We start from the raw sequence: 15,183 nt of genomic DNA on the forward strand, positions 1-15,183 counted from the left end.
ATTTTTCTTTTGCAATCTTTTATCATCTTCCCCAGTATCTCATCTCACTTGTTCAAGTTTGTACCAAACATCATCTATGTGCCTCAGAAGTAAAGATACCACAAGGGAACAGCCCGTGGTCCCAGCCCTTGATGCTCCAATGCAGAAAGAGAAGACAACTGGTCAACAGGAGAACCATCTGTTTCTTGTGCTACTCAGGCCAGATAGGAACATTACATGCAAACAAACAAAAGACTGTCCTCTTTACTCAGACAACAACAAACAAGTCAGGTTGTAATTACATGCCTCAAATGCAGAGAAAATGCTCTTTGGTCATGCCAAAGCCGTAAACATTATCATGTACTCTCTCCAAACCTCTTAGGTCAAACTTGATACCAGAAGAGACCTTCCCATTAGCACTTCAAATATCCTTAGGCATTCAGGGGAAAAAAAAAAAATAAGTTAACAACCACCTTTGGGAGAGAGACCCATGAAGGAGCAATAATGCCAACAATCTATAAGCAAAGTCAGAAGTGTGAAACTATGGAGCACAAACCTAAATTGCTTCCTTCTACAGAGGAAATGCACTCTCAGATAGGATTTCAATTTTCTAAACATATTTCCAGAAAATGAAAAATTATTCTACTGCCTGCAAAAGTTCTGCTTCAATGAATCATCTGCTAAGCAGACAGTAATAAACCCCCAAGTCCCTGGAGGCCGCTAGTGTTAGCAATTGAAAATACACAAAGAGACGTATTACCTTCTCCACTGGGCTTAAGTTTAGAGCCCGAACAAGCCAATCATGCAAGAAAGAAAACCATCAGCTAACATGGTTGTTAAAACATTTCTCTTTGACATTGAAAACATACCAAGGTCTCCTGGGAGTCTAAAAAGAACAACAAGTTTAGGCTGAAAGACTCTCAGATTCAGTTCAGGACAGACATACTTCAGAGAAGTTCAAGAAAACATCATTTCCCCAGGGTTAACAAGATAACTGCTCCAGAAAACTGTAAAAATATTATTTCAGCACTTAAAAGAAACAGGAAAAAAAAAAAAAAGGTAAGTCCAAATTGTACATTCAACATAACTCCCTACAAAATCATATAGTGTACTTCTACTTACAAAAAACTTTGGTTGTTTCTGCTGAGAGTTAGCAAGAAAAAAATCAGTAATTGGTAGATAAAGCATCCACAAAATGAAACCCTGTGTGTGTGTGTGTGTCCAACTTTCAGGCAACTAAGAATACTGATAATCCAAAGCCAAAGTCAATTCAACTTCTGTTCACTTTTGTCTCTGAAATATAGCACAGTGGGGATTTTTTTTTTCCCTCTGCATTTACCACAGTAATCATCATTTTTCTGAGCTTCATTATAAAATGACCAACATGCAACAACAATGCAACATCTGAGGTAAGGGATCCAGTGGCGCTGAGAAAGGTAACTGTCATCTCAGGACACTAGAAATGTTCTACTCGGTAGGTAACGCTATAGAGTCTTCACTGTATAACAGCAAGGGGTTCACGAAGCAGGTCCCTGCCATGAGCTCACTGGATTCTGTCTACTACTCAGTGATGTGAACCAAACAGGAGTCATCCCCCCATTTTTCAGGCTACAGAAGGGGAACTAAGAAGAGAGCATCTGTAGTGGAGTCTGAAGCAGCCCTCGCCAAGGTGAACCCACCTGACCTGATGTCAACCTACTGCTCAGGTTACAATCTATATCTTCACAGAGGCCAACTTTTCCTACATATATCCTTGCTGATAATTAGCACAGACATGTTTAGGAAACAAACTCATTTTAATCTCTCCCACCCAAACAGAAGGTACTCTTCCCCAGTAAGAAAGAAGAAAATATTGAAAATACCAAGTTGATCCATTACTCAACCCAGCTCAACAGGAAATACAGCAAAAGACAGTTTAACAGTTAACAAAAGGAGAACTCTAATCTAAAAGACATTTTAGGTTCAAAACAATCTTCATCTATTCACTGAACAAATGTCAACTGAATGCCCATGATGCTAGTGTGCTGAATGCCCAGTGTGCTAGTTATGTGTCCATGTGTGGGGAAAATAGCTGAGAACCACATACAAACATCCCTGGCCTGTGGACCTGATGTTCCAGGAAGTGGAGAAAGATACAAACATATACACAAATATATATATATATATATATATATATATATATACTATACTAAAAGAGTTTACGTAGGGAGTCCAATGGGAACAAGGGAGTATAAGAGGACTGCAATTTTAAACAATGGTCAGCGAGGCAGCTTTGTCCCGAGTTAAGAGTACAGAGGAGATACAGAGACCACTGCAGCAGAGAGGAAGCAACTGCAAATGTCCAGAGGCTGGAGTGATTCAGGTATGTTCAAAACTCAGGAAGCCAGAGGGGTTGGAGTGACATGAGAAAGAGGACTGATTTTTTATAAAAATAAATGTATAGTCCTCTCACTAGTTTCCAGATTCATCAGATTGCACTTGATTTTATCTTAACTGATAAAATGGTAGGCTGGCTTAGTTTCAGTGTAATCTAATCAGTGTTAAAGGCATTCATTCAACAGTCAGTGATACAGAACTATTCTTCATTGTTTCAGGTTACTTAAATAAACCTCTACACAAACATCGTTTGCCTCTTCAAAATGAAGCCAACAACCACATGCAAACACCTTACACTACTTACCAGAAGCAATCTGGATAAAGTACTCAAATTTCAATCATGCTCAGGGCCCAAATCTCATTTAAGGAAACCACTTCTTGTCACTATTTCAGCGGTCCCAGGAGGTTTGGCCCCTTGGTAGAATTGCAAGCATAGTGGACTGAGAAGCGAAGGTTCATGCTTTGTCACTGCCAGGGCTACTGCCTTGGGGAAATCGCTCTCTCTGAGTCAGCTTCACTGTTGTAAGGCTGGGATAATAACTGGGCTTCCCAGGTGGCTCAGTGGTACAGAATCTGCCTGCAGTGCAGGAGCCCTGAGTCAGGAAGATTCCCTGGAGAAGGAAACGGCAGCCCACTCCAGTATTCTTGCCCGGGAAATCCCATGGACAGAGGAGCCTGGCGGATTACAGTCCATGGGGTCAGAAAAAGAGTCAGAGATGACTTAGCGACTAAAAAACAACAACAAGGAATAATAACTAGCTATTCACAGAGCTGCTGTGAGAATTAAGTATATGCATACACAGCAAATACACTTAAGAGATTGCAAAATGCTTTATAAATGTAAACTATCAGTAATATATACCTAGGTCAGTCATGACTTATTCTCGACTACATCAGATAATACCCAATCATATGTTGTACTATGCAACATATAAACATATAGCCAAACATCACCCTTACCCTCAAGAATTTATTTCCTACAAGGGAGGAGGGTGGATTCTATTACATGATTAAGAAATAAATCATGTAAAACTGACAATAAGTGAAGTAAAGAATTCTAAAATATCTCTTTTTGGATCATGTGAAACCCACTTAGCACTGAAAACTTGCTCGTCCCACCTGAGTGCCCGATCCCTGGGTTCTACTCACTTCAGCTGCTCAAGCCAGATTCAGGAGAACACTTGACCCTCACACCAAATGCAGTTAGTGAATCCAATTAATTCTTCCTCATTCAACCACAGCAAGAAATGCTAACGTTTGTCAAATACCCAACCAACCATGCACTAGGCATTTTGTTCAGCTCTCAGGGTCTACCAATCACCTCCTGAATAACTGTAATTCATCCACTGCTCCAACTGACACAGAAAGTGCCTATTTCAAGCCATCACCATCTTTCACACAGATAACTACAACTACCTTCTAACTGGGCTCTGTAACTACAAAATTTTGTTTTCTCCTTCCTTCCAATTCATCCTCCAATGCAGCCATCTGCATCTGACCCTCCACCAGTTCTTTTTAAAAAATAGCTTCATTGAGCTATAATTCACACACCATACAATTCACCACATAATGAACAGCTAAGTGCCCACCATTCCTTTTCAAAGAGCACAGAGGCCTTCCTGTCCTGACGCCCCTGCTCCTCTCCAGCCCACCTCACCCTTCTCGAATGCTCCAGCTGACCCTTCCCCTTTGTTGGCCTAATCTCTACTCACTCTTAGGGCCTCTGGATTCCTGCTGCCCAACTCCAGGAGGCTCCCAGGCCCACCCAAAGTCCAGCCCCTCACTGTTTCCCACCCTGCCTGTAAAATGGCCCTCACTGACCCACCACTGGCACCTGCTGTTAACTTGCGTCCCTTCTCCACTGACTGACAAGGAGCATGACTACAGTACAATAGTCACTGGACCAACTCCTATTGACGCAATCTCCTCTCTACAACAAATCCACTAGAGTTTTCGTCCTTCTCATCATGTGACCATCAGGCATCCTCTGACAGGGTTAATCACACCACCTCCTTCGGGAAAAGCTCTTGTCTTTGGGCATTCCCGGCACAGTCATCTCCGAGAGTCTATTCCACTGTTCCCCCACCTCTAGTACTGGACCTACTATTCACGGAGTAGTTCTCTAGGCACTGTGCAGAGCTCTCTTTTCTCATCCTCTGCTTTACCCCAGTCCATCTCATTGTGTCCGTCAGCACTCAGGTATCACGTCCACACAGGCAATCCACAAATGAACATGGCTACCAAACTTCTGCAGAGGCAGGTGTCTGTGAAAACTGCCCAGCTGAAGTCTCCTCTGGGATGTCTCAAAGGTACCCCAACATATCAAAACCAAGGCAGGCTCTGGTCCCACATGATCGTCTTATGACTGGTGGCCCTGCCCATCCTATTAGGCAAGCTGGACACCAAAGCCTCATGTTCAGCGCCTCCACCATCAACAAAGCATGACACTGTCACCTTATAAATTTCTCTCAGATGCAGCTACTTGGGAGCAACCCCAACACCTCAACCTTAGTCAAAAAGCTATTAGTATATCCTTCCTGTACCACTTCAAATTGGCTCCTCTTCAAATCCACTCCTCTGAATCCTCACAATTCTCTTTTTACACTGCAGCCAGGTCTCTGCTTTCAAAAGGTTAATGTGACTAAGTCAATCCTCACCTTAAAATACTCAGTGACTTGTCACTTCTACTAACTAAAACCCAAATCTGGGACTGTTAACTAGAAACTCAAAACCCAATGCAGGGGACATGGGTTCAATCCCTGGTCTGGGAATTAAGATCCCACATGCTGCAGGACAACTAGTCCGTGCTCCGCAACAAGAGAGTCACCATCATGAGATGTCCACACACTGCAACAAAGAGCAGCCCCTGCTCACCACAGCTAGAGAAAAGCCCAACAGCAACAACAAACAAATCCTCGCCTTGATCCTTTCTGCCCTTATCTTTCTATCTGGCCTCACCCCCACCCACTTCCTACACTTTGCCTGACCCCACTGCCTTCCCTGAGGTTCCCTGAACACACTCCCCCACCTGGAGTAAGGTAGCTCCAGTCCTTCCTTCTGTCTGTGATGCTCTTCTCCTCTCCTGGTCTAGGTATCTCCTACTCTTCCTTCAGGTCCAGTGCAATAGCAACTTCCCCAGGATGGCCTTTCTTGCCCAAGAGGACTAGATTAAATCCCCTTGCAGCACTTTCCACCACTCTAACTTCACATTTCTTTGTGTGATTTGACTAACATCTGCCTCCACCTCTAAGCTAGAAGTTCCATGAGGGGCTGAACCTGACTATTTCTGCCCTGTGTTGTACTCTCAGATCCTAACTCACCACCTGGCACATACAGGCTAGTAATAAATTACTTTTCTCTCCCCTCCCTGTGACACATAAGCTGGGGCAATTAAGAGGGGATTATGATGAGACGTTGATTTGGGAAACAAAGTATTCCATGAGTGATTAACTGAAGGGCTGCTTGAGCTGGCTTATAAACCACGAACAGGAAGAGAAGGAGCCAAAAGGAGGAGGAAACGTTACAGGTTTGGCAAAAACAGTGACTGAATCCTTGTCCTTGATGGCAGATACAGGGTAAAACTAGCAGGAGCAAGCTTATGTAGAAAGGGAGATGGAGACGCATAACAGAGGCTCCTAAAATAATAAAGCGGCTAATACTCACTGAGCACTTACTATGCGCTGAGCATTTCACACGTTAATCCATTTCATCTTCACTATAGTGAGAATAAGAATACAATTTATCATCCAAACTGGGACACATCTGAGAGCAGAAAGATTAATAACTGCTCAGGAAAACCTAAAAGCGGGCCACATGACCACCCTAGCTGTAGCTCTATTCAGCAGATGCTGCTGCCATGTGCGCTCTCCCTGTGCAAAAGCAAGCACTGAGCGGCGGAGCAAGGAGACCCCAATCACCCAGCTTTGCGTCAGACCCAGAGTGCTGACTTAGAGCCCATCCTCTTAACCACAAGGCTACCTTCAATTACACGGCCTTAAAAGCCAAGTAAGCCAATACACTTGCTAAGGCTCTTAAGATGAAAACAGCATTTTGGGCAACACTCATCTCATCTGGCAGGAGACACTTTCCATCAAGAGCTGTTGTGCCATTCCAACAAGTTTGCTTTCAAATCTACTACCTCCAAAAGTGTAAATTAGGAACCAAGATCCTCTAGAACTTCTGCCTTTGCCATTTCTACACTTATTGTGCCTCAATAAATGCTCTTACTTTCTCCTTTATGAACAAAACGGATCGGTTCAAGTATACAAGACCTGAGTGATCTACCCACTCTGCAGGGCCGCAGGCAGCAGAACATGCAGAAAGAAGGCGGCAGCTGGGTGAATGCTTTCAAAGGAAAACCAATGTTTTCTTCCTGTCCCTTTCATACCAACAGCCTGGGAATGAAAATGGACTGACTTTTTTGCTCTGGAAAGGAAAGGTCACTCTAACACTTGACTCCCTGGATAAGAACGCATCAACAGCAAGCTGCTGCAAGAGAACACTTCAGAATAGGCTGGGGACTCACTGACGGAGACGCATGGGAAACAGGAGGTCAGCAGATCTGGGAGCCCACGCAGAAGCCAGAGGGGTTTACCTGAGACAGATGTGGTCCTGAGAGCAGTTCTCCCACATGAAAATAAACCAGTGTGAAGTTCTCCCACCCAAACAAATTCAACCATTTACAAGCAAACAGCTGTATGTGCACCTCCAAAGATTCTCTACATTTGGGGGTAGTAAATATTTAAACTCAATCCGTTTAAATATTCAGTGAGTTGAAATACTCATTCCTGGAACACGTCTTATTAAGAGAACCTAAATCACCGAGATGGGACGCATTAGTCAAATTCAGAGCGCAGCCTTTGTGTTATCAAAACAGAAGGAAGCCCAGAATGAACACGCCTTAATCACAAGTGGGTATAATGCTTAGAGCAGCTCTTCTTCAACTCCCTGAGAAGACTATGGGGAAAAAACAGAACTAAGATTGGTGAACTCTGACAAGTATCTTAATTTCTTCCAAAAAGACACAATAACAACAAAACATACAACCTGCAAAGGTGGGGAAAATACCCAGAACAGCAAAACTCCAGGTTATGATCAACAACCCAATTAGATAACAAACAACACATAATCTTTTTATTTGAAGCAACAGTAAGGAATTCCCAAAGATGAGATGCTCAAGTGGCTTCCCCCGCATACCCCACCTTATAAAATTAAAAGCCCTCCCTCTCTTTAAAGAACACACAAATTGATCCACACAAGCAACTGATTTCTATACTGTTAAAAAGTGAAGTTTTTCCCAATTACATACGAAATATTTTGCCTTACATGTTGCCTATAGTTGTGTCCCTTCTATTATGTAGTTAAGGAATACTCACTGCTTACTCTAAACCATGGCTTCTCAGCGGTGGTACAATTAACATTTTCAGCCAGATTATTGGGGAAGGGGAGGGCAGGGGGTTGCCTGCCCTGTGAATTATCCCTAGTCTCCACTCACACAGACTCTAGTAGCACAACCCACTGCTCCAATTAGGACAAAAAAGAATATCTCCAAATACTGCCACACAGTCTCTGGGATTGGGGGGGGGGGGGGGGGGGGGGGTGCGGCAAAGTTGTTTACAGTTGAGAACTGCTGCTTTACACGAATAAAACTGTTGGTCGATCACAGAGATTTGTAAGGGTTAGGCAGCTGTGTTGCTTTATTCAGAATTATGCTTGACCAATATTGAATCCATAAGCGAAAATTGTTATGAAAACCATATAATATGGCATGTTCTTCATTCTCTGAAATAAACTGGACTCTTCTTGACATAGAAATTACACAGATGTGTGAAGCTGAATTAGGAAAACAGAAGTAAATATTCTGAAAATCCTGATGCTTCCTGGCAAGCCCTGAAGGTTATCAAGAGTACTATTACTCAAGTGGTGACCTGCTCTGGTCCTGGGGCCAAATGGATGTTTCTGTTAGTACACAACTAACTGAGAAAAACAGGTGCCCTCAATGCCAAGAAACAGATGCCTATGAAGACAAACCCCTAATGGGAAAGACAAAAGAATTCCTGAACTCACGCTCTCAAGGACTTCCCTGGTGGCGCTAGTGATAAAGAACCCGCCTGTCAATGCAGGAGACAATCCCTGGGTCAGGAAGATCCCCTGGTGAAAGAAATGACTTCCCACTCCAGTATTCTTGCCTGGAGAATGCCATGGACAGAGGAGCTTGGCAGGCTAGAGTCCACAGTGTTGTAGAGTTGGACGGACACGACTGAAATGACTTAGCACACACTCTCTCAAAGCATGGCCACAGATAGAAAACCAAATGGATAAAAGAGAAACATAAAAGTCAAGTAGATGGATAAGTAAAATATGTTATATCCATAAAACAGAACATTATCCAACAAGAAATGAAATACTGATCTATGCTACAACATGGGTAAGCCTGGGAAGCATTATGTGATGTGAAAAGTGCCAGTCACATAAGACCACACATTGTATAATCCCATGTATATGGAATGTCGGGAGAAGACAAATCCATGGGGACAGAAAGCAGACCTGGAGGTGGGGGTGGGGTTTGCTACGGTTATGAGTTTCATTTGGAGATGATATAAAAGTTCTAGAATTAATTATGGTGATGCCTGCATGTACCTGCAAAAATATGAAAAGCCATTAAATTGTACACTTTAAATGGGTAAATTATATGAATTAGATTTCATTACATCTGCTAAAACACAAACACACAGAAACAGTAACATTACAAAGTTACTAAAAAACAACACAACAGCTCAGGCCTTGCTATAGCTTTAAAAAAAAAAAAAGCAACTAGCTATAAAATTCACAAGGGTTGGCTCCACCTCTGCAATTGAGAAAAACACCCTCTTAATGCTGTAAAAGCAGAGGAGTTCATTAAACACAAAGGAGAAGTTTTATTTCATATAACACTGAGAATGAAAGAGAAACTTCCTTGGACCATAGTAATCTTTAATATGCAGGAATGCTTGGTCAGGCTTACTACTTCTGTGCAACATGTTCCAAAGCAGATAAATTGGACAGGGTTCTTTCAGTTTGCAGAGCCCCCAGATGCTGAGTTAATTTGCAACCATGGCACATAAACTCTCAGAGGTTGATGAAAGGAAATGACAGGGTGGATTTTATACTTAACTTAATACAATTACACTTCACACATATATGAAGAGCCAAAAGCATTCATAATACACTTCTAATCCATGGGTACAAATTATATCAGGGGAAAAATAAAACTATAAAACCTACCAGAGCAGTCCTTCTAAAAACACTTAAAATCTGAATCTCAGATGAAAAGGAAAAGTAGCTCTGACCAAAAGCGTAATCTAAACCAAAAGTCAGTGTGCCATTTTCCTGGACTGAGCTGTTCTAACTGCACATGATGTGCTCCTGGTTGACCAAATGTGTTACCCTGCCATCTTTGTTAACCTGATGTCTTTCAAAGAGAAAATCAAAAGAGTCACTAGTTCTTGGCAGCTTGAACTGAATAATTCAATTCAAGATGCCAAGAACTAGCAAGTGAAGGTAGTGATCAGGGAGGGTGGGGACACTGGTCCATAACACTTAAATGCTGTAGTTCTAACACTGATCATCAAAGAAACACCAGTGTCCAAAGTTGCTGTGAATTCCTCCATTCAGTAAATATTTATTAAGCACCTACTAGGTGCCAAGCACTGCAACGGGAGCTACAGACACATGCACAACCAGAACACACACAATCTCTAACCACAGAGGCTTACAGTATAGTAGGGGAGGGGGCAGACAACACACGACAAGAAAATATACAGTATATTAGCTGGTGATGAGTGAGTGCTATGGAGAAAAACAAAGTTGGGCAAAAGGGAACAGGAGGCTGTGGATTTACTCAAGGTAATCAATGATAAGGGGTCATTTGACCTAAAGGAAGTAAGGCAGCAGTAAATGTGGTTATCTGGGGGAAGGCATTTCAAGCAGAGAGAAAAGAAAGTACAGATGCGTGAAATGTGCATGCTGGGCACATCCAAACAGCATCAGAAGGCCAAGGTGGCTGAAACAGTGACAACAAAGAATAAAATCCTCTGTAGGGTTTTGGCACAGAGAAGTAGTGATCTGAGTTACATTTGAATAGACTCCCTCGGGCTGCTGCGGGATTAGGAAACTCTGAGTTCAGGCCAGGTCTCAGTCGCTCAGGGGCAAGCAGAGGCCAGACTGTGGGCAGGTTGTGCAAGAAGAACCCTGGGAATCTGCTATCACACTGCATGCGACGTGAGACAAAGAGAAGAGGCAGAGTGGAGGCTGCAATTTGGGCTGAGCAGCCAGAAGAGCAGAACTTCCTTCACCGATAAGGAAAAAGGAGAACTGCAATTCTGTTTGGAACATTTGAGATGCCTAGCAGATATCCAAGCAGAAATGCAGGTTCAGGTTGAGAGGTCAAAAAGCTGTGGATTAGAGATTGAAACCTGGGAGTCTTCAATATGCAATCCCTACACCAACAACCATGAGAACGGATGATGTGGAAACAAACTACAGGAGATGAAACATTCAAGCTGGCAAGAGAATACTCAGAAACAAGTTAAGATATTACAGACAGACCAAATACACCAGTGAACTGCGGGTGAAGTGTCAGTGACAGGATGATGGAAAGACTGTCTCAGACTACCTTCTGGAAATCCTGAGGCAAAAACAACATACTGTTTAATTCACAGAGAAGCCCTCTACATCTGCAACAGTTGCCTACAGACAAATTACATATTAACGATGTTACCAAATGCTGCATTTCATAAAACCCAGCCTGCTACAGATTCACCTGTTTCTACTTCAGGAGGACATTGAAGACAGGAACACCCTCTCCACTTCCCACCCATTTCAAAGAACTTGGGCGGGGTGGGGAGGGGAGAACCCTTTTCACCCTGCAAATTAATAAAGGAGAGTTAATGGATTTTAAGAAGTTTTCTTAAGTCAAATTTTTGAGGCCCTAATTTGAATACTGTAGGCTCCGCATGAAAAAAAAGAAAAAACATAGTAAATAAGTATAAGAATTCAAAACAAAAGTTCAATTCCAGAAAGGAGAAAAAAGTGAGATTTAATAGTCTCACTAGTGATGTTTCAGTTCAGTAGCTCAGTTGTGTCTTGACTCTGCAACTCCACGGACTGCAACCCACCAGGCCTCCTTGTCCATCACCAACCCCTGGAGTTTACTCAAACTCATGCCCATCGAGTCAGTGATACCATCCAGCCATCTCATCTTCTGTCGTCCCCTTCTCCTCCCACCTTCAATCTTTCCCAGCATCAGGATCTTTTCAAATGAATCAGCTCTTCGCATCAGGTAGCCAAAGTACTGGAGTTTCAGCTTCAACATCAGTCCTTCCAATGAATATTCAGGGCTGATTTCCTTTCTGGAGTTATTTCTTCACTGATCTCCAGTAGCATATTGGGCACCTACCGACCTGGGGAGTTCATCTTTCAGTGTCTTATCTTTTTGCCTTTTCATACAGTGATGTTTAGTTGGTGTCATAATTTGGGTCCTAAAGAAGTGCTGAGTCAAGTAGGGGTCAGAGGATGAAAGCGTTTTGTTTTTAAATACTTGATGTGAAAAGGTTTAACTGGACTCAAAATATATGTGCATTATCAAGAAAATTATGTCAATATTTGACAATGAAAGAATGAGGGGAAAAACACGTAATGAATTTTTCACAAAGTCCCATACAGACATTCCCAAAATATCTCCAGTTTACCCAGTACACTATACAAATATCTTCTGTGTATGTGGAGGGGGGCTTCCCTGGTGGCTCAGTGGTTAAAGAGTCACCTGCCAATGCAGGAGATGAAGATTCAATCCCTGGGTTGGGAAGACTGGCTGGAGAAGGAAATGGCAACCCACTCCAATACTCTAGCCTGGAAAATCCCACGGACAGAGGAGCCTAGCGGGCTACAGTTTATGGGGGTGCAAAAGAGTTGGATACGACTTAGCAACTAAACAACAAATTTATGTGTAACAGCAGAAAGTATAAGCTCCAGGTAATTTTGACAGTGCGAGCATGTTTTTCTGTAGTTGACTGTTGCAGATTCCCCAGACTTTTTGAAGCACATAATGACTGATCACATTAACACTCAGAGTAGGAAGAGCCAGAAAAGGAGAGGCAGGATCATTGCCCAGAAACAGAGTCTAGATTTCTAAAGAAGGATTCTTACACGTAATTACCTAGCTGCTATCATTCATCAGCAATGAGGGCAGCATTGGTAACTTTTCCTCAGCACTAAGGTCTCTCCATTGCCAAAGTGGTACCCAAGACTGCCAGGAGCAGTCAAATGACATGTGACACATACAGCAAAAAGTGCTATACCAATAAGCTGAATGTACATTTTCCATTTTGGAAACTGAAAATGAGGAAACTGTAGGTAGAAAGAAGGAAACTGTGAAGGGAAGTACAGGACAGCACAGACCTATGGAGGGTCACCTAAAGTTCCCCCTGCAGGCATCAGCAGTGACCTCTCTGGACACTCAACTTGAGATACACCTGGCTTCTGGCCCCAGTAAGTTAACCCCACTGTAAGTTCACAGTTCTCAAAGAGTCTCCTCGTAAAATAAAAATAACTCTTAGGAAAAATATCAAGTTTATCTATCAAAAAAGAAACCCCCGAATAAATATATATGTGTGTGTGTGCATGTGCGCGCGCGTGTGTGTGTGTGTGTGTGTATACATATATATATATAAAATCAGCAATAAGTAGAATAAATTCCTATGGAGGGGTAGAATGTTCTATTTTTACCTTCTTGATAAGAGGACCAGTCACACACTCAAGAATAAAGCAGTCCCTATTACAATGTAGCAGCTTACTTTGTTTACTACAAGGAGCTTCAGAGGATGATGTAATGGCCTCAAACCACAGACAGATAACATACCACAGCTCAGTGTGTAACAGATTCTCAAATAAAAACTCATTTACCTCTGGACCAGACCCTCCTGAGGAGGAGAAGAGAATGCTATTAAGACGGTATCGGGTTTCCAATACTCCTCTAAAGCAAGTATCAGTCAAGATCTTGGAAAGAAGGTCATTACTGAGAAACCCATTAATCTGTGAAACAAAGGGCTCCAAAGATAAGTGTCAAAATAAGAAAAATTAATTAGCATGTTTCTCTAAAGAAGGAGGTGAAAGAATGTGACGCTCTAGTTTACATTAAAGCACATCCAAATTAAATCTATTGCAGTATCATTTAAAACACAAACTGTTATTAACTAATATGTACAAAAGCTGAAGCTTTTCCTATAGACCCCTGGCCTTAGAGAGGGCTCATCTTGACATTTATAAATTATTAACACTGCCCTGTAACTACCACTAGACTATAAAAGAACCTTTTGACTTATAGACCTGAACATTATCATCAGAAGGAAAGTAATACAGGGAAGGGGAAAAAAAGAAAAGCTATATCTTCAGAGCTTTTCAAATTAAATTTTTAAAAGTATGAGAGCACCTATCGAGGTCACATCTATGGACAATAACCGTGATAACACTAAGCAGAACTGAAGAAGGCAGAAACGGCACTTCTTCAAGAAGCAGGTACATCTGTTAACAAGATTTTATTGGCCATGCACTGGCAGGATTAATCAATACCACAGGTTATCTTTTTCTAAGCTTTCATCTCATATAGTGCAAGATAAAAATGGTAGAGCAACTGAATTGCCTGATTAAATAAGGTCTGTATTCAAACTGCTCAAAGTCAAGTTCCCTTGGCAAGTCTCAATTTTGTTTTCAAGGAAAAATTAAACTTACCAGCAAAATACTCATCCCATACTCCACAACCACAAAAGCATCAGAAGCTCAGTTTACTGTCCAATGTAAACGAGTGATATACTGAAGAGCTCTAGTCTCTAGTGACCTTTATGAGCACCTGGAAAACGCAAGCAAGGCAGTATGCAGCATGGGAGAACATAAATTTCAAAAGCAACAGACGAACGCAGCCTGAAAGGCTGAGACGTAAATGGGGCACAGGGTTACAACCCCATCTCAAAAGGAGTCTTCGTTCTCGCTTCAGAAACCAGAGAACTTTATTCTCAAATGCTATCAATGGAAACCTGTCACTTCTGATTCAAGTTAATTTTATCACATCTATAGGACCTTGGGGAAAAGGCACAGATCCCTTTATTCTCCTCCCTGCTTTATCCTGCAATGTGCAAATTGACTAACAATACAACTAACTACCTAGAGACACATGTGCCATTTTCAGCAACTGGTAATTTACAGTTTTGTTTTAGATTGCTTTTTTTTAGCCAGATGGATATGATGTGTTGCTTCTTCCCTGTAGGTCTGTCACTTTTGATTTTTTTTTTTAAACAAATGATATGATACGAACAGGTAAGAAGCATTTTTAAGAATATTACAGAATTTCAGAACTGTGTAGAAAACACAGTAAAAATACAGAGTAATTCATCACATTACAAAATATATAAACAATGCCAACTCTCGCTCTTCTTTAGAACAGAATGAGTTGTGGATAAGAGTAATAGAAATTCTACAACTTAACTGCACTTAACTAATATCAGGAGTTCTTGATAGGAATCTGATTCCCCAAATACCGGCCATGTCAACATATGCCTTAAGCCTTGATCAGGCTTTAGAAAATAATCTTGAATCCATGAACTCTCTAAAGAGCTCTCACAGTACAAGCATGGTCTCCTGGTTTCTGCTCAGATTCCTGAGAGCAGGAATCTGTGCCATGTTAACTTTGAAAGAAATCAACTATCTGATGAATGAACAAAATCCATTTATTAATTAGACTTCATTTTTCATTACCCACTAACAAGTTTTCTTCTTATAATCAAAGAGCACAGATTC

General features: G+C 41.8%; 1 protein-coding gene across 6 annotated transcripts in view; it reads right to left on the minus strand.

The window, feature by feature from the left end:
• RERE (arginine-glutamic acid dipeptide repeats) overlaps window positions 1-15,183 on the minus strand; it is a 405,272-nt gene that overhangs the window by 259,857 nt on the left and 130,232 nt on the right. The window lies entirely within an intron of this gene.

The sequence above is a fragment of the Odocoileus virginianus genome, chromosome 11, assembly GCF_023699985.2.
Source record: "Odocoileus virginianus isolate 20LAN1187 ecotype Illinois chromosome 11, Ovbor_1.2, whole genome shotgun sequence".
NCBI lineage: Eukaryota > Metazoa > Chordata > Mammalia > Artiodactyla > Cervidae > Odocoileus > Odocoileus virginianus.